The sequence below is a fragment of the Stegodyphus dumicola genome, chromosome 1 (genome assembly GCF_044657685.1).
Source record: "Stegodyphus dumicola isolate Sdum_Otavi_A_Nest chromosome 1, ASM4465768v1".
Classification (NCBI taxonomy): Eukaryota; Metazoa; Arthropoda; class Arachnida; order Araneae; family Eresidae; genus Stegodyphus; species Stegodyphus dumicola.
The window spans coordinates 157959361-157980520 of NC_140768.1; positions in this window are offsets into that span (position 1 = coordinate 157959361).

Here is a 21160-nt window from a genome sequence, read left to right on the forward strand (position 1 = left end):
GTCCATACTCGGAATCCAAATAGAAAGAGAGAAATTTTGTTTGATCAGGCTTCTTCGAATAGCGCAAAGACCGGAATACCTGGTCTGTGGTGACCAAGGAGGTTAGAAAAGAAGGAGGGAAGATTCAACAACAACCGTAAATCTTCATATTACTACTACTGTGACTTGTGGAAGGAAGTCTGTCTTTGCAATATTTTTCATCATGTAGTCCCTTTATTAAAGGCAGCCTAATTCTAAATTTTCTAAATATCTGCAATTAAAGTGTTCTTTCATATTAAATCCATAGTTGTTTTCGAATCCTTTAGATTCGGTAACGGTGGACTAAGTGCCCGCCACAAGAAAAAAAAAAAAAAAAAAAAAAAGAAAGAAAGAAAATCTTTGATCTCGCTACCTTTCTGTCTTTAGGTCTGGCAACACTTTACAAAGAATTCCAAAACACACGCGTGGTTTAAAATCATCAACATGCAAGACTAACAAAGGTGGTGCTTTCAAGGTTATTTTATCATCTTGCTGAAACAGTGTTTTGTATCTGTCCGTATTTAATTAGGATGGTAATCTCATCGTTATGTGCTTGGTATTGCTAAGAATATGTACCAATCTGTGGTATAATACATTTTATGAAAGATGTTGGGTGAAAATGTGCTTTAGCCCACTGCTTCGCGATTTTCAGTAGCGGCGATTTTTTGAAAATCGCCAGTAAACGTTGTATAAACAAAGTTGCGAAGGCGGAGCTATGTGACGTTCATAAATGGGTGGGACTAAGATTGTGACGTCACAATGTATTCTCTACAGATGTAGAAATAAGTATACTAAATTTTTTGTATTTCAAACTATTAAATACGGTAAGTGAATTGTAACAGTTATTAAAACTGTAAACAACGTCGCAGTCTCTCATACAGGGTGAATATTTTTAAGCTTTAGTATTTATACAAATAAAAACAGATTTTTTTAATTTTAATTTCATATTGCGGAACATTTTAACTTTATCATCTTTACAAAATTACCTTATTGCTACGTAACGACACTATCTCTTACACACTAGTAAGTAAACAATCTTCATTATTTTCTAAAAATTTTTAAGCTTTATACTAATAAAAAAGGGAAAATATTTATTATTGAATATCAACATCATACACAACTTTCATTTCCATGTTTCTTAAATTCCTAAACCACGTTCTATACTTTCGTATTAGAATTCTACACATTAATAAATTTAAAAAATTTAATTTCTCACAATGAAAGAAAATAATAAAATATTAAAAATAAGCAATTTTAGAAAGAAAAAATATTTTCACTTACCCTTTTCAGGAAAATAAAAAGTCTTTTTGACAATGACGGCACGTTTGCCTTGCATTTCCAATAAAGTAATAAATTTACATGTACATTCACTCACCTCTCTCAGCATCACAGATAAATCCATAGCGATTGTTTATTTAACGAAATATATATGCAGAAAAATGGCAAAAGCACACAGATAAAACCACTCGATTGATAACAACCACATAAAGAACATTCAAATGGCAAATGAATTAACTGCTCAAATTACGAAGTAAAAATTCCAAAAGAAATCGTCTGCTTGGAATTCTTTTTAACTGCAAGTATAGTTTTGAATGCATAAATTATCGTCTGTTAATTGACAATTTGTCTTCGGACATTTGTGCTCTCTCCGAAGAAATTTATTCGTATCTAGTTATTATAAAGCGCTGTGAAAGCCATGGCTTTTCGATATCTAAAGCTACGATAGGTAATATTGTCAACGATAGGAAATTAAAAAAAAGACAACAAATATAATGAAATTAAAAAAACAAAATAAAATCTGAAATTTAAGATTTTACATTACAATTCAAAGGTGCATTTTTTTAACACTTTGCGTGTTACCTTTATTAATTAAATATCATGTTCTTCGCACTTAAACCGTAAAATTCAGTTCAACAGCAATATCACAAAACAATTTTAAAATAAGCATATCTTTAGATTTTCCGATACACAGTCTCGCGCGCTGGAGATAAAAATGTTTTTACCTGTAGAGCATTGTCATTGCTTGCTTTGAAATTCCTCAGTATGTTAATCAAAATTCGTTAAAGTTTTACAAAATATGAAAACGATAATAAAACAAATTCCAAATTTCATATTTGCCAGATGCCCATATTCGCAGGAGGATGACGTTATTCTAAATTTGATGTTTCTAGGTACCACTGTTTTATCAAAATGAGGGGAACATACATACATTTATGAAGATTTTTAATCGTTTAATTCCTTTAAATATAATACAGGGCGATAATATTTGTTGGCTGCAATTTGAAACATTGGCTACATTGGCTTTTCTCATGTACACATCGATCTATTTTCACTTAAAAAAAAACATCCCAGAATTGCACAAACTCGGCATCGCGCACGACCTCGGCATTGCGCACCACATTGGCTTTGCCCATGTGCACATCGATTTATTTTCACTTAAAAAAATCCCAGAATTGCACAAACTCGGCATCGCGCACCACATTGGCTTTGCCCATGTGCACATCGATCTATGTGCACTTAAAAAAACATCCCAGAATTGCACAAACACGGCATCGCGCACAATGTCGGCATTGCGCACGACATTGGCTTTGCCCATGTGCACATCTACCTATTTTCAATTAAACAAACATCCCAGAATTGCACCAAACTCGGCATCCCGCACAACCTCGGCATTGTGCACCGCATTGGCTTTGCCCATGTGCACATCGATCTATTTTCACTTAAAAAAAATCCCAGAATTGCACAAACTCGGCATTGCGCACCATATTGGCCTTGCCCATGTGCATATCGATCTATTTTCACTTTAAAAAAATCCCAGAATTGCACAACCTCGGCATTGCGCACCCCATTGGCTTTGCCCATATGCACATCGATCTATTTTCACTTAAAAAAAATCTCAGAATTGCACAAATTCGGCATCGCGCACAACGTCGGCATTGCGCACTACATTGGCTTTGCCCATGTACATATCGATCTATTTTCATTAAAAAAAACATCAGAGAATTGCAAACGTTAGCTTTTCAAATCTTCTAGGATTGAGCCAAAAAGAAATACAAAATATTAAAATAAGCAACTTTAAAACGAACCATACAAGAAAATTTTTTTTCACTTACTCTTTTCAAGAAAAGTAAAGTCTTTTTGAGGGGTTTTATATATGAATTTATTTCAGGGGGAAACCCTTTTGGATCCCCCCTCATCTTTAAATAAATTTACAAACGTTTATACGCCGTTTCCGTAATATATGCGGAAAAAAGGCTAAAACCCACAGGGGGAAAAACACTCGATTGAAAAAAGAAACCACATAAGAACATTCAAACCGCAACAGAATTAACAAGTTAAAAAAAAATAAAATAAAATAAAAATAATGAAAGCTTTTAGATTTTACATTGCGCCCAAAGGGCGTTTTTTTAACGTTTTGTGTGTTACATTTCTTTATCATATAATGTTTTTTACACTTAAACCATAAAATTCAGTTCAACAGCAATATCGCAAAATAATTTTAAAATGAGCATATCTTTAGAATTTCTGATACACAGTTTTGCGCTCTGCACGTAAATTTTTTTTTTTTTTTCCCGTGCTGTGTTGCAGTTGCTCGCTTTGAAATCTTTGAGTTTGCTAATAAAAATTTCGTTCAAGTTTTATAAAATATCAGTCAGATAATAAAAAAAATTCCAAGTTTAGACTTCCAGATGCCCATATTAGGTTGGAAACGTATGTTATTCAAAATTTGATGGCTCTAGGTACCGTTGTTTTATCACAATGCGAGAAACATTTATGCAGATTTTTCAATATTTAATTTCTTTAAATATAACACAGGGCGATAACATTTAGTGGCAACAGAATAACAACACAGCTACAATTCTGCAAATCGGAACCCGGAAGTGTGTTGTACGTCATCACCGGAAGTGTACCTACGTCATCGTTACATTATCTTTGCATACGAGCAGGGTTAATATAGTTCTAACAGTGGTTGCCCTACTCTTTGATTTATCACTGCTTGGCAATTAGAATAGGTAAATAATATCGTAAACAAGCACAGCCAAAGAAAGTCTATGTAAAGTAATTCCCAGTGGAGCGGTGTTTGAGACACCAGGGTGCCTGTGCCAGAGGCACTACCCCTTGTAGATCATATTAGACGTTTCGATTCACAATACAGTTAGCCAAAATAAAGAATATCGAACAGTTTTTTTTTCTTTTTTATATTACTTTTGTAATTTTTTATTTTTAAATTTTGTTTTATTTATTTATTTTATTTATTATTTTTTATATAATATTTTATTTTTTTATTCATTTTTAATTTTTTTTTTCCTTTTTCAAATTGAGCCTGAACTCATTTTTTCTTTTAGAATAAACAAGGCCAGAAAGCAGTCGAGCTGGTGAATTGTCCTGGAAAGGAATGTGTTAATACATGGACAGAGAAGTGTGAAGATTTTGGTGCCGAAGAATAGATAAGCAGTAAGACAACATTGAAGCTACTGGTAAGTATAAAAGCAGTACAAGTACACCATATAAAGAAAACAGTATAATATAAATAAGAGAGATATAAAATAGTACACAGTTACATAATACAAATATTTAGTAAGGCCAGCGGCCTGTCTTTGTTATTCAGATCATTAAAATCATATGTTGCAATCTTAATGGCAGGGTTGGTTAGGGTACTTTGTTTCATGTGGAATTTTTTTTGCTATTTTATAATAAAAGGACCTTAGCATACATACACCAAGTTCCTCATGAATACGGTTGTTCCTGATGTACCAGGGAGCATTAACAATCTGCCGAAGCATGATATTTTGAGCAATTTGTAGTTTTCCACGATATCGATTGCAAGCATAAGCCCAGACAGGGCAAGCATAACAGAGTAATGGACGCATAATGGTTTTATAAATGAGCAGTTGGTTATCGACAGATAAAACACTGTTTCGAGCAATTAAGGGGTAGAGTCTAGCTTTACGAGCTCGAAACTTTTGTATACTAGCTGTAATGTGTGGGTTCCATGAGAGTGTCTTACTGAGGATCACCCCTAGATAAGGGACCTGCTTGGCCCAGGGGATGGAGTTTCCATAGAATTTCAGGTTAGACTTGAATTTTTGCTTTCTGGTGAACATTATTGCTTGAGTTTTGTTGATATTGATTTGAATTTTCCATTTGATCAGCCAAGCCTCTAGTGAATGTATGTATTTTTGTAATCGTTGTATAACTGAACCAGCAAATGCACTTTGTGATAGGATAGCAGTATCATCAGCATACATGGCTAATGTTATGTCGTGTGATGTTGGGATGTCGTTCACGTAGATATTGAAGTATGTGGGTCCTAAAAGGGACCCTTGTGGGACCCCAGCCCTGATGGGGTGAGGTGTAGAGTTTGTACCAGATACGTGAACGACAAAGTTTCTACCTGCTAGGTAGGACTTAGTGATGTTTATGATGTAGCCAGGGAAACCCAGGCTGTGTAATTTGTAGGTGAGTGCCTCAAGCCAAACTCTGTCGAAGGCTTTTGCTATGTCAATAAAGACTCCTCCAGTGACTCTTCGGTTCTGAAATCCCTCTGAGATGAGTTTCACGACTCTGTATAGCTGGTTGGTAAGTCTATGTAAAGAAGGAAAGGCTCCATAGACGTAATGTAAACCGGTTTGTCTTCTACGCCGCTAGAAAGAAGAGGGACAATTCGCCAAGGGATTTGGCGACGGAACGTGTTGGCAAGAATTTCCTCCTTTGTGATGTACTTGGGCGAGATTTTCCACCTCCGCCACGTGTACAGGAAATTGAGGAATACGGGTTAAGATGAATCGTTCTTTGACTTTTCGCGATAATTTAAACTCGAATTTTCGTGCTTTTTTGCTTTACTAGTTGAACTTGTATTATCCATATCGCAGTTTGATGTCTGATTTTATATCTGTCAATATGTAGGGAAAAAAAATGAAGTCACACAGAGTAAAGATCCCTTCCTTATTTCAATATAATGAATATTGAATCTTGTAGGAAGAATAAAGCTAATTTTTCAGAATAAACAAAATACTTTTATTTAAATTTTAAAACAGAACCAAAAAAATAAATACTGCAGCTCTTAACTATCAAAATTTTAAACTCTTAACTACTGCAGTTAAAACTCTTACAACTATTAAAAATTCAAAATCCTCAACTCTCTAAAACAAAAATATATATAAAAATCTTTCGAATCCTCTTCTTGTTGCCACACCGTAAAATGCAAGTTCTTGTCCTATTATTTATATTTCACGTTCTCTTTAAGTCACGATCTTCACAAGTCATGATCTTTACAAGTCACGATCTTTACAAGTCCCCCCACAAGAAGCACATTCGTCACCGTAGAGACAATGTTGCTCAGAGTTCATTGAGAGAGAAAGAGTTAACAGCTAACCTTGACAAAGCATCAGCATTCCCATGTGAACTTCCTTTGCGGTATGTCACAGTCATGTTATACCGTTGTAACGCTAAGGCCCAACGAGACAGTTTAGCACCATGAAGGGCGCTTTCGGTCAAGTAGGTGAGGGGATTGTGATCAGACACAATCTGCACTTTGGCACCGAAAATCCATGTGTCAAATTTTTTCAAGGCTTCGATGACACAAACTGCTTCTCGTTCGAAGGTTGACCATCGTTGTTGACAGGGCGTTAGTTTCTTGCTGAAAAATGCTATGGGCATTTCTTTTGTAAATGGTTTATCTTCATTATCATTCTCACCTATGGTAGGCAATCCTAGTAGCTGTTGTTCCTTATCATCTTTCTTCTCTTCTATCTTTCCAATGGCTTTGTCGAGTAGCTCATACCATTCATCAATTGTTTCAGCTTTATCAATTTCTTCAAATATGGGATTTCTGTGCTTGGTGAAAGTCCTATAAACTAAAAAAAATCTCAGCAATTTTTTTCTTCTTCTTTTTCTAATAATTCTTCATCAACATGATGTAGATCGTCTACCTCGGACTCGGGCTCTTCTATTAATTTAGCAATTCCTTCCGTTTCTTTCTCGTCTTCCAGTTCTTCGATGTCATCCGAATAACTTTCTGTTCAATCTTCCATGTTTTCACCCTTGAACTTGAAAGGTTTCTGTGGTTTTCAGTTTCATTGTGGATAACATTTTCCTTTTCAGTTTCAACTTTTGTTGTATAATCCACACTTACTTTTTCATCTCCCAGTTCAACAGTATCTATGCTGTCCTTATTGTACTTTTTGTTTCTGTTATCATCCAGAATTTCTTTTTCAGTAAATTGTAATAGTTCACTGTTATCTGAAAGTTTATTTTCAGTTTCAAGATCTGCAGCTTCTGTGTGATTTACATTTTCATTTTCAGTTACTAAGACAGCTTTCACACTTTCCTTATGGATTACTAAGTCATTCTTTTTATCATCTACTTTTTCCTTCTCGTTTCCAATTTTAGCAATATATTCTTTCTCTTCTATGTTCTCATAATCAAGATTTACTTGAGTTTTACTTTCATTGACAGTTTCTTTTTCAACTGGGATTTCAGTCTCACCCATAAATTTGTTTTTACTTTCAGGTGGAATAATTTCTACATCTGCTATTTTGCTATCAATTAACTTTTCCTCTTTGAGTTCATCTTCTGTTTCTACCCTCTTAGTTTCTTCAGTTATAATTTCTTCCTTCTGTGCTTCCTGTTCAACAATTTTATCTTCTATCATTTCTGTTTTCTCTATTTCTGTAAAGGGCAGTTCTTTACAACTTTCACAGAATTTTTTAACATCTTGCTTAATAGTAGGCCAAAAGAATGAGTACTTGATTCGTTGAATTGTCTTTTTTCTCACCGAGGTGACCGGCAAGAGGGATTTCGTGTGCCATTCTTAGGACTTCCCTTCTTTTTTCTAAAGGTAACACAACTTGCTTAATGTTTTCACCACAGATATATTCGGAGTGAAGTAATATGCTATCATCGAAAGTATATGAATTTTGATTTTTATTTGCCCATTCAAAGCATCTTTTCAGAGTTTCGTCTTGTTCTTGATGTGTCTTGAATTCTAGTCTTACTCTATTCGTTGTTTTTCCAGACTCTATGTTTTCTTGGGAAAGCTGATTAACAACAGCCAAATTTGTAGTATTGTCTTCAACTGGTGAGGGTTTATCATCTGTCTCTTTGTACTCTAAGGGGGATGCATCCCAATGACGATCACTTTTCCACAGTTCGATATTTCCACAGAGTGTTTCATAAGCTGAAGAACTCAATAGCAAATCGGTAACTAGCTTTTTTGAAACAGCACACGTAATGGACACTCTACCGTGAAAATCATCGTCAATTTTCATCTGGAAAATCTTTAGTGGAGTAATTTCGTTTTCACCAAAAGCAGAAGATATCTCTATTTTACTTTCTCCTTTGCAAGGTATGTTGTCAACCAATTTCTCACGGACTACTGAGATTTGTGCTCCCGTGTCTACGATTCCATTTAAAATAATATCTCCACATTTAACTTTGACAAGTTTTAATTCATCTATGTTTCTAGACACGTCCACTGATTTTGAGACAGGAATAGAGATCTTGGCAGTTAGCACTTCTGGTTTTTCTTTTTCTGTAAGGGGTGCTTGTGTTTGTAATAAGTTGTTTTGTACTGTTGCAGAAGCACTTCTTGGTATCCGATTTTTGGTACATAACTTAGATGTATGACCTTCTTTTCCACAATTATAGCAAGTTAGTGTGAAACTAGGCTTTTGTGGTTCGTCACTCTTACGGGATGGGTACACTCTTGGCGTGTTTTCAGCGGACAGCGATTTATTTCTGAAAGCTCTTTCTGGAAGTGGAGAATGAGGTTGCCATTTTTTATTAGTTCTGTCTGCTGGTGGACTACCACCAGTCCGTTTTGATATATTACGAACACTGTCATATTCGTCAAGTTTATCAGCTAATTTGGTTGGAGAAACGAACTTCGCCCAGTCGTCAAGAAGATGGTCTCTTACTTCATAGGGTACTCATTTCTTAATTTGGTCAGTAATAATCAAGTCTTTTAACGCGGCAAAATTTGTGATTTCAAGACCATTGATCCATTCTTCAAAATAACTTGTAATTTCGTAGCAAAAATCTCTCCATGATTTTTCAGCGCTCTTTTGGTGCATCACAAATTTTTTTCTAAAGCTTTCAGGATTTAATTTAAATCTCTTCAATAAAATGGCCTTAATGTACTCATAATCTTCAAAATTTTCTTCAGATTCCCTACCAATTAATTGAATGATTTCAGATGGCAAAGTCAATAAACATGAAACCCAATCTTTAGGATCAATCTTTGTCCTTTTAGCTTGTCTTTCAAATAAGGATAAATAAATCACAATATCATCGTGTCTTAAATTGAATTTGGGAATAAGCTTAATTACATCAAAATTATGATGTCCATTTTCATTTGTTGGTGGAGTTTGTGTTAGTCGAACACGAGATTCAATTTCGAGTTTCCTCAATTCAAACTCCATTTGCTCTCTTTTCTGCTGTGCTTCTAATTCTTCTTTCCTTCGTTGTTTCTCATCCTCAAGCTCTTCTTTCCTTCGCCTTTCCTCAAGCTCTTCTTTCCTTCTCTGTTCCTCAATCTCTTCTTTCCTTCGCTGTTCCTCAATCTCTTCTTTTCCTCTCTTCAATAATCGTTAAAAACACTTCTTTAGCAAATGCTTCATCATATGTATCACTTTGAATTATTTCATTTTTTATCGTCACGATTTTTATACATGGATCTACTTGAATTTTTAATTCAGCAGCTAAAGCCAGCAAATCCTCTTTTTTCCCATGTCCCATAAAAGCCATGTCTCGATTTTATTCAGCCAATAGACTCTTAGTTTTATAAAAAAAAAAAAAAAAAATTTCTTTTTTCTTTTTCTATTTAAATATAATTCACAATGAATTTAATTTTATTGGGCACGAAAATCAATCAGTGGAATCAATACTTAATGTGTTGTTGACCTACTCTGGCGAGTCAAACGAAATTACATTTGAACACTGGCGTATTCATTACTTTGACAAGTAAATAAACTAAGATTCCGGAATCAATACTTAATGTGTTGTTCACCTACTCTGGCGAATCAAACGAAATTACATTTGAACACTGGCGTATTCATTACTTTGACAAGTAAATAAACTAAGATTCCATGACGGAAACAATAATTAACTTTTCATAATCTTAATTAATTATTTTACGTTTATAAGGTAAATTGAGCTCTCACCTGAGTTATTTTGGTTCATAATTATATGCGGGGAAACTCCGATCCTGTCGACTGCGCCAGTAAAGATCCCTTCCTTATTTCAATATAATGAATATTGAATCCTGTAGGAAGAATAAAGCTAATTTTTCAGAATAAACAAAATACTTTTATTTAAATTTTAAAACAGAACCAAAAAAATAAATACTGCAGCTCTTAACTATCAAAATTTTAAACTCTTAACTACTGCAGTTAAAACTCTTACAACTATTAAAAAATTCAAAATCCTCAACTCTCTAAAACAAAAATATATATAAAAATCTTTCGAATCCTCTTCTTGTTGCCACACCGTAAAATGCAAGTTCTTGTCCTATTATTTATATTTCACGTTCTCTTTAAGTCACGATCTTCACAAGTCATGTTCTTTACAAGTCACGATCTTTACACACAGCTTTAAATTTTTGATAAACGTGACCGTCGAACCTGTTCGAACTTCGACATCAGCTTCGAGCTTTGGCTATTTTATTATCCTGATTTAAAAACTATAGATACTTACTATAGTACGATATTCCTCATAGGAATCTTATCTATATAACATCTCAAAATACCTTTTTGTGCAATACACCCTAAATAAAATAATAATTTTCACACATCTTTTCAAATTTTATATCGAAATCGAAATCGAGTCAATGGCTAGGCGGCAATTAGTAGCCAACCGCTACTTTAACCGTCTCTGTTGGTAAATTGCCCTAAGGCGTTGGTACTTAAGTTTTTAATTAAGGCGATTTACGCCGCGCCAACTAGGCAAAACTTGTCAAATTTTGTGAAATGTAGGCGGAATAAGGGAGATGATTGGCAGGAGCCTGTCACGTGGGTGGTCACCAGCTTACGCGTACAATGAGAAATATTGGAAATATTAATAATTATCAAGTTTTGAAACAGGTTATCTGTCATCCGTCAACGAGGTCAATTCACGGGAGACACTGCCTCCGATCAACCGCTTAAGCTCCACCTACTTCGTTACTTATAACTAAAACAATATATTCAAATATGCTCGAGTGTGACATTCCTTACAGAAAATACCTTTGTCAGAGTTACTGTACCTTTCTTAAACTTTAATTCGCCATTATATCAACTAATAATATAAATCAATATTTAAATTTTTGACTTTCAAAAATTAGGGCGGGCGTTTCCCACATTTCTTACTATTGCAAACCCATCCTTCTTTAGACTTGCACTTTCACAGCTCGAACGGCTTTCTCCATAAGCCTGTTCTAAATTTTGTTTTGACCTTAGAACATAGGTGCTTTCTGGTTTTGCCTCTTTTGGTACGTAGTATGTCCCATGTTTTGCGGCCGAGCATGGTACATTACCCTGGGGGCGGTGTACCATAGGGGCGGTGTACCGAGTTTGGCAGTAAAAGTAGTAAAGAATACTAAAGACCGCCTGTGCATATGAGAAAAAAGGAATAAATAATTAAATAAAATTCTATTTTTATTTCCTCCCTGCATGTCTTAACACTGGGATTGACTTTAATTGTATCATGCTCATTTTTTGGACCATTAATATATACATTACACTTTTACATGCTTCCTCATGCCCCAATTTCTTTCCCTTTGATCTCAATTTATTTTTCCTTCTTATAACAATATATGTATATATACGTTTATCACTTAATAAATACTCAAGGCCTTTCTATTCAAAAAAAAAAAAATTACATCCGCATCCTTTGGAAACAACATACTAAATCCTTACAAATAAAAATCTCATACATACAATTTTCTCTTACAAAATATACTATATTCTAAGTCATGGAGTCAACACTTACTTCCAACTAAGTACTACCCTCTTAACTTAAGGGACTTTCTTACAAAAGATTTCATTAAGGAGTCTCCTACCAAACATATTATATTCATATTTCATAACCCCCCAAAAAGGGGGCAAAGTTTCTTTTGTTTTTCTTCTTTTTTAGTACATTTATTGACATACTAAAATATGGGAAAAACTGCTAGTATTAAAATTTCTTTATTTTAATTATTATAATCATTATTATTTGTATATTTATTTATTTATTATTTGCTTACTTACTTATTCATTTATTTAAATTTTTATTATCTTTCCTTTCTCTCCTTAAATTCCGAACATATACCTCATATAAGTTTTCATATCTGGTGTTACAATTGTATTAGCCCTAAGTGGTGAATACTCAGAAAGACTTTTTACCCTACACTACATCTTTGCAAATTTTTATAATACTATAATTATTTATTTACATATTTATTATTTTATTATTCGAATTTAAAAACTATTGACACTCACTACAGCACGATATTCCTCCTAGGAGTCCTATTTAAATAACATTTTAAAATACATCTTTGTAAAATACACCCTTAACAAAATAAAAAACTTTTCACAATTCTATTCAAATTTCAATATCGTCATCCGTCAACGAGGTCAGCTCACGAAAGGTTCTGCCTCCAACAAGTTGCTCAAGCTCCACCCACTTCTTTGCTTATTACTTACCAACAAATGCAAATATGCTCATGTGTGCCATTCCTTGTAGGAAATACCTTTTGTCAGGGTTCCTTTACCTTTCTTAAATTTCAATCTGCCATTGTATCAGATTATAATATCAATAAATATTCAATCTCTGAACTTCCAAATATTAGGATGGGAGTAACCTACATTTCTTACTTTTTCTATACCATTTCTCTCTAGACCTCCCTCACCACAGTTCGAACGACTTTCTAGGCGGAGAATATCTCCCATGTCTTTTATTTAACACAGGCCCTATGACAAAAAAAAAAAAAAAAAGAGAAAGAGGGGGAGGAAAGGAAAAGGGAAATATATAAATAGAGGAGGAAATATATATATATAATCTTACCTTCTTTCGGCATGTCTTTACACTGGGATTGACCTCAATACTATCATGGAAGCACTTCCGCAGAGAACCCGGAAAATGTAAACATCGCCAACTTTGGCGAAAATAGAAAATGAATAGAAAAATTTTCGTTATAATTAAAGAAGATTTCGTCGTTAGATGCCGGTTCACGGCTCCTGTTTTTATGGCGTAAAATTTTTACATGGTACTATATCGTTAATGCTTTTCTTAAAAGTACCTTTCCGAGGATGACAGGTATGACATAAATAGCTGATTAAATTGAAAAAAAAATTTTATCCAAGATGACAGAGTAGTTTGATGCATCCCCATGGTCTTAAAATAAACACACCACTGCTGGTATAAGGCATACAGTTCAAATCAGTCTTGAAAAATAATAAATTGTATAAAGTTCTATTACTGTTTACAATCCTACTGAAGAAAATTAGTTTACTGTTGAAGGTTATAAACTGTGTAATACATTATGTAAAACACAGCTTTACTTTCGTATATCACATTTAACTGGTTAGCTCTACATCTACTTGCTTTTATCTGGAAATTTTACTACCATATGCCTAAATTTTTATTTTTTCGCTTGCAAATTTGAATTTACATGCACTAATCATTTGATTGTTACTATCATGATTATGCTCTCAAATATTAATTTTATGTGGCATACTTGTGAGAACCACGTTATTTATGTACATAGATTTTACAAATTTCTTTATACAGAACACTTTTTGGGGCGTTACCTTACTCCTATTTAAACACAACCAGTTTCCTCCATATTTTCCTCATCTTACTCAGAAATATTTATGTTCTGATTTCTTCGCCCTTCACACTTTAGAAATCCTCCGATAATTTTAACATATTATGATCATTCTATCGAATACATAAATGTCCTACCCTAAATCCAAATACTACTTACTCTATACGTTCCTAAATATCCCCTCAAATCCTGACATATATTTACCTTACGAGTTCCAATACATCATGCATTTATGTGCATCATTCTGTTAATTACCCTTCAACATTAAGACTTTTACATTGCACGCACTTATGCGTCTTATTCAAAATCTACACACTCTCACTAAAATGAAGATACAAATTACCTTCGAAAAAAAATAATAAATATGCGCCAAATTCAACAACAAACGCTACTAGGAGATTTAATTTATTCCTACTTACAACGTCTGTGTCTTTCATTATCTCTTCACATTTACTTCGCATCACTTTGAGCTATCAAATACAGCTTTTTGAAACATATGTCCTACATCTCCGTATATAAAAACACCAAACCTCCCTTCTCCTTCTGCGGATGTGTGGGTGTTGCTCGCTCCGCCCACTGGGCTGGCCTGCCACCCTTGAGGTCCATATTTCTCATCCTCCACTCGTACGGACACTACACCCTTCACGTAGCTTCTCTAAAATAAAATTCTCAAGGCACATTTTCAGTAAAGCTGGTTTCGTCACACATTGTGCGATAAATTATCACTTACTATCTTTTCGTTTCGATCCTCTAGACACCTCACTGTCCATTCCGCCCTTGATAAAGTCTTCTCATGTCTTAAATTGCTAAAATATCTACATACCACTCTCACACCCACTTAAATCCTCTTTCAGCTCCACCCACCGTACCGCCTACATATTCTTCCACATATGGACTGACTTTGTGTATACCTTCCACCAGTAGAAGTTTTTTTTTTCTTTTTCTTTTTTCTTTTTTTTTTCTTTTTCTTTTTTTCTTTTTTTTCTTTTTTTTTTTCCACCAGATATGGAAGTGATGTCGAAATGCCCTCATTGAATTTGGCCTTTACACATACATTTACTTATCTAGCATGCTACGGATATCTATACTTCTATCCTCTCTATATGCTTACGAGCTTTTATCCCATTTTTCAAGCTTTTACTACCTCCGAAGTTCCACCATATCTCGGCCCACCCACTGGATCCTGATCTCTCACCTCCCTCTCCGTAATTTTCCCCTCCTATTTCTTTTTTTTTCCTTCTTATCTACTTGTGTATGTACAAGTGTGTGTATGTGCGTGTAAATGTGTGATTGTGCTCCCAAAATGTACACTACTCATTAATCTTGTATACTACACTTATTAACAAATTTTTTATATACCTCCTCTTACAAAATTCACTTATATCAAATATCCGTTATTATCCTTTACCAATCCACCTTGCCTAACACTCCCATTCTTAACGTATCTCGTCTCCTTGACTACCTGACTCTTCCTCTCCCCTCTCCCACCCTATTCTTCCTTCACTTTCTCATCATCTATACTTCCCTCTCTCCAGGTCCTTCCTCTCACCCAACTTTGAGACTTTTCTCACATAAATTCTGTCTTTCAGCCACCTCCATTCTACAATACCTGATGAGCATCTCTTAAAGCTCTGTCCCAGCAAGCTTCCCTGACACAATGTTCGTTCACTTTAACTGCAATGAACTCAACGGTCGCCTTACTACCATGCGAAATAGCAACCTTTTCACAAATGCGCATGCTATCTTCCTAAGCGAAACAAGACTGGGAAAGAAAAAATCTCCAAAACTAAATAAATTCATCTTCTATCGCAGAGACAGAGATACTTGCGCAGGCGGAGTCGCCATCCTTGTTCACCGAGATCTCCCTCAATGCGAAGTCTCCCTAGACCACCTTCTGCATGACTCCCGCACGGAAGCGATCGCTGTTAAAATCACCTTCAGAAAAAAAAACCCTTCTCCTGATTGAAGTTTACAATCCCCCTCAGCATGTGCTCTCTGAAAACTTCCTTTGGTCTCTCAGCACCTTTTCCTCTATCCCTACTATTATTCAAGGTGATTTCAACGCTCACTCACCCTTATGGGGTTCCTCTAGCACAAACGCTAGTGGGGCCTCACTCGAAAAATTTCATCTCCAGTCCCAATTCACCCTGATGAACTATCCTACTCCTACTTACTTTCACCACTCAGGCACTACCAGCACTCTAGACCTTTCTCTAATCTCATCACACTTCGCACACCGTCTTGCATGGCATGCACACCCCCACTCCTACGGCAGCGACCATGTTCCTATCTATCTTCACTTTCCCTCTTCCTCTCCTCCTCAGACGGTCAAGAGAAAGATTCTTGACCACTCTGAGGTTGTCTCTAAATTTGCTAAACTATCTCACCACACCTGCTTCTATTCCCTATCTGACTGTGAGTCTTTTTTCTCTCACATTCAGAACGTCTCCCGCGAGAGCTCCCATAAAATTACAGTACCTGTTTGGAAGAAAAACCTTACCTCTTTTAACAAATTATGCGCAATCAGAATACGATACAAAAGGATTGCGTATCGCACTAAAGATCCTAAAGATCTTATATCTTATCGTAGGATAAATCCTAAAATTAACCGACAAACCAAATATCTCGCAAAAAAATGGGAACATGCAAGTCTCTCCTTCGATCCCAAAATTCCAAAATCTAAAATTTGGAAAATCATTAAATCTCTCTCCTCCTCGCCTATCCCAAATCCTGCTTGGCATACCATCCTCGCTCTTGAAAACCGAGACCTAAATTCTGTCTGCACCCTCTTCTCTTCAGAATTTAACCCCCCTATAAATCCTATCCCATCCTTTCCTTCCAACTCATTGAGGCCTATATTTTCTTTCATAAACCTCCTCTCAATCATGCCCTTGACTCTCCCTTTCTCCCCTGCGAACTGCGTACCGCAATTCGTACCCTCCGCACAAACTCCTCAGAAGGGCCAGACGGCATTTCCAATAAAACACTGAAACTCTTTCCTCACAAAAAACTCAGCCTACTTCTCTCAACCTTCAATTTCATGTGGACTAACTCGAAATTCCCCTCCTCCTGGAAACAATCTCTCATCATCCCAATCCCTAACCCGGGGAAAGACCTTTCATCCCCATCTTCCTATCGTCCCATCTGTCTCAGCTCCTGTCTCGGAAAACTCTTTGAAAAACTTGTTAAGAATAGACTCTCTTCGGCCTTCGAAAACTTCAATATTTATAATCCTCATCTGTATGGATTCAGATCAAATAGATCTGCTATCGAGATCGTCCTACTACTTACCCTCGACATCCAAGATGCTTTTCATCACAAAAAAGAGACTTCTGTTGTCTTCTTCGACCTCAAAAGTGCATTCGACTCTATAAATCCAAAAGCACTCCTCTGCAAATTTCTTAAACTAGGATTTGGTAAAATTATTAACGAATATATCCAATTCTTTCTTTCTCGACGTGATTCCAGTATTAAACTCGGCTCCCATCTTTCCAGCCCTTTCTCCATGGATCACGGCACCCCACAAGGAGGAGTACTTTCTCCCCTTCTCTTTAATCTTATGCTCAATGACCTTCCCTCCCTCATCAATAGCAACATCCGCATCGCCATTTTTGCCGATGATATTGCGATTTGGTCCATCTTGAACAAGGATATTAACTTACAATACGCAATAGACCAAGTCTGTGACTTTTGCACAGAATGGGGTTTCTCCCTAGCCCCAGAGAAATGCCGCCATCTATTCTTTTCCAAAAAACGACATCCATGCCCCCCACTCTCTTAATCTATGACCTCCCCATTCCTCTCACCTCTTCTCACAAATTCTTAGGAGTCACTCTTGACAACTCACTATCCTTTATTCCACATATCAAACAACTAACCTCTAAAACAAAGTCTACATCTAACATTCTCAAATCCTGTACTGGCACTTCTATCGGCCCTAACCCACACTCGCAGCTCCTCCTTTATATCTCTACTGTCCGCTCTATCTCCATTTACAGCCTCCCCGTGCTATGTAATCTATCCACAAATAAGCTCAAACCCCTGGAGATTGCCCACAAAATGGCTATTAAGAGAGCTCTCGGACTTCTCCGATTTACCCCCTCTTCTGAGGTGTACATTGAATCCCAACTAAAACCCATATTCCTTGAAGCCCAACACCAACTCCTCCATCTTCTTCACAGAGTGTGCATCTCAGCAAATAATCATCCCTTAGCTCCTCTGCTACTTTCACCTATGCGTTCAGGCAATATAATGGATTTCCTCAAAATTAAAATTCCAAATCTTTCCTTTCTTACAAACCCCCTGCCTCTCCTATCAACTCCCCAGCCCCCTGGGACTTCTCTCCAGCACCCACTCGATGCTATATACCTTCCCTTCCCTCAAAATCCTCCCTTCCTTCATCAGCTATTCAGTCTCTCTGCCTGGACACTCTTACTAATCTTCCTCCTAATTCCATTTTCATTTTTACTGATGGCTCCCTTACACCAACCCACAATGGTGCAACATATGTTATCCCAAAACTGGGCATTCAACAAAACTTCACCCTTCAAGACAAATGTACCATTATGGAGCTGGAACTCCTTGCCATACGTGAGGCACTCTCATGGTTCTCTTCTTCTAATCATCCCCATAGCTTTATTCTCACCGATAGCAAATCTGACCTACTGGCCCTTCAAAAGCTCCCTTCTTCTACTTCCCTTCACACGCTTCTTTCAGAAATTTACTCCCTTTATAAGACTTGCATCTCGCTCAATAAATCAGTTAAATTTCAATGGATCCCCTCCCACATTGGCCTTGCTGGAAATGAAGAGGCGGATCGACTCGCTAAACTTCCCACAGGTACTCCAATTTCTCTTCCACCTTCCGCCCTCCAAACCAAAAAATCTCTTATACTCTCTCTCAATACTGACTTCACCTCCTATCTACAAAATCATTCTGCCAACCCTTGGCACCCCCTCTCTTCAATCACTCCCTCCAATAAGCTACTTTCTCATCCCCAAAAAAAGTTGACATTTGCCTGCGCCGTCTGAGAACAGGCGCTATCCTCACCCGCGAATTACTATTTAAATTTAATAAAATTGACTCTCCCCTTTGCCTATTCTGTAAGGTCCCTGACACCCTCGAACACCTCCTACTTTATTGCTCTCTCTACTCCGCGCCCAGGAACACCCTACAGACGCATCTTCTTGCACTCTCTGAATCCCCCTCTATCCTTGCTGCACTCTACTCCACTTCCTCTACCATTCTCAAACTCCTAGAAGACTTCGTCAAAGACTGCAATTTCATAAATATGCTTTAAATCACCTCTTTGTCCCTTCTACCTCCAGCCCTCTGTCTCCCTCAAACCACCACTACTTCTTCACCAACCTCTTCTAGAGCTCTACACGCCTGCTGGCTTTCCTCCTTCATTAACATCTGTCCACTATACTCAACTTTCTTCTTCCTCTTCTCTCCCTACTATGCATTACTACAAGACCGAGAGTCCAAAGCACTTACTTCTGTAAGAGACAAAAATACTACTCGACAAACGTTCCTCAACCGAGAAACTCTTCTCCTAGCCACCTCCAACACCCTACAACCAGCACCGACAAACCTCCGAAATAAGTAAGTATCCAAATTTATGTCTCTGTTCCTATTCTAATTTATATCTTCACTTCACCACGCCAGCTCATCACCTGCTCTACCTTCCTATTCTGAAATAGGTCATGCACATATTCATCTCCGGCTCTTCTGCTCCCTCATTCTACTTCCATATTACCTCCATCTCCAAATCCTGCTCTCAAAATATTCCTCCTCAGGACGCACTTATCTATACATTTTTTCACATATATCTATCCTTACTCTTAGAAATCTTATCAATCACCTTACATGGGCAAGTTTGCACGAATATATGAATTAATGCTACGTTATCTGAATTTTCCTGACCTTCCATCCTTCGCTTTCCCTTTACCCTATGGATATCTCAAGCTTTCCCGGTCTCTCTCCCTCTATTATAATTATTTACCTTATATATTCCTCTTCTCTCTAATAACCCGAAAGGGGCCACTCTATCTCCCCCTTTCCCTACTAAATAAAATCCTCCGTCCATTCCTTTTATCCATTTGGATTTAGACTCTGTCCCAAAGATTTCTAAAAATCCATGCACTAACCATTCTAGACTGATATCTAGATTCCAGTGTACTGAAAGTCATAGTTCTTTGGCATCGTCAAGTTCTCGGGAGCCGATCAGGACATCGAAATCGAGACGCCAAGCGACACAAGAAGAACCAAAACAAGGAAATTGGTTTGAGACACTCCTCCAAAACTGTAAGAACTTTCCTTTTTACCTTATCCCCCCAATTTTTTTTCAATAATTACCCTTTCATCTTATATTTATGAATAAAATTAGTCTAAATTTTTCTTCTCTTTTTATTAATTTTCCCCCCTTTTTTGCATTTCTATCAAACGTGTAATTCCTCAATCCTACTGAAGTTATTATATGATACTATAATTTCTATACGCAACTAGATATAACTATTCTATGTCGTTAAGTTCTCCTTACCATGATTATATGCTGTATTTACTTGTTCATATACTTAAAAAATTATATTTATTTATTTATTTATACATTTATTTATTTATAAATTGTTTTTCTTCCTCTACGTACAACCTGATGGAATCTACCTTATATTCTATTGTACAGTATATATGAAAGAATACAATGTGAAAATTAAACTACTTATAAAACTTCACAAGTCGACATGCTCTATTACTGCACAATGTACTTATGTTTTCACCGGGGTTTTTTTTTTTCCTTCCCTCTCCCTGTTTATCGTGTAAATTTTTAAATATGTTAAATACTTAGTGCCTCCTCGATGCAAATATTCACTGACTTTGGACACAACTATCTTAAAATAATATTATTTACCTAATTTTCTTACCTACACTCATCACATAGTTCCAGCGTCATCATACTCGTACGTATTAGCAAATTAGGTTTTTCTTCTCTTCCTTTTCCTCTATTGGCCCTTTTATATATATATATATATCTTTATAAATCTCTGTCCTCTCGATTTCACTACGGGCCATTTATTTTTTAATTTATTTTGTCCCAACTTTTTTTCGGGCCTTTTGAACTCGTATAGAACAATACGAAGATCCTTTTTACTATCCTCTAAATCTCGAAATTGCCCTCTTTCTATATACCTTTCCTTCGCACCTATGCTTGATTTTTCGCCCGTCGGGGCAGAAAGACTTAACGGGTGCAAAACAAGACATCTGTCTACTTTGTCTGTCTGTCTGTCTTCGAGCTTTAGCGCTTTTTGGCGACAGATATTTCACGCATGCGCAGTTGTGTCCCTTTTCGTTCGGAGGGAG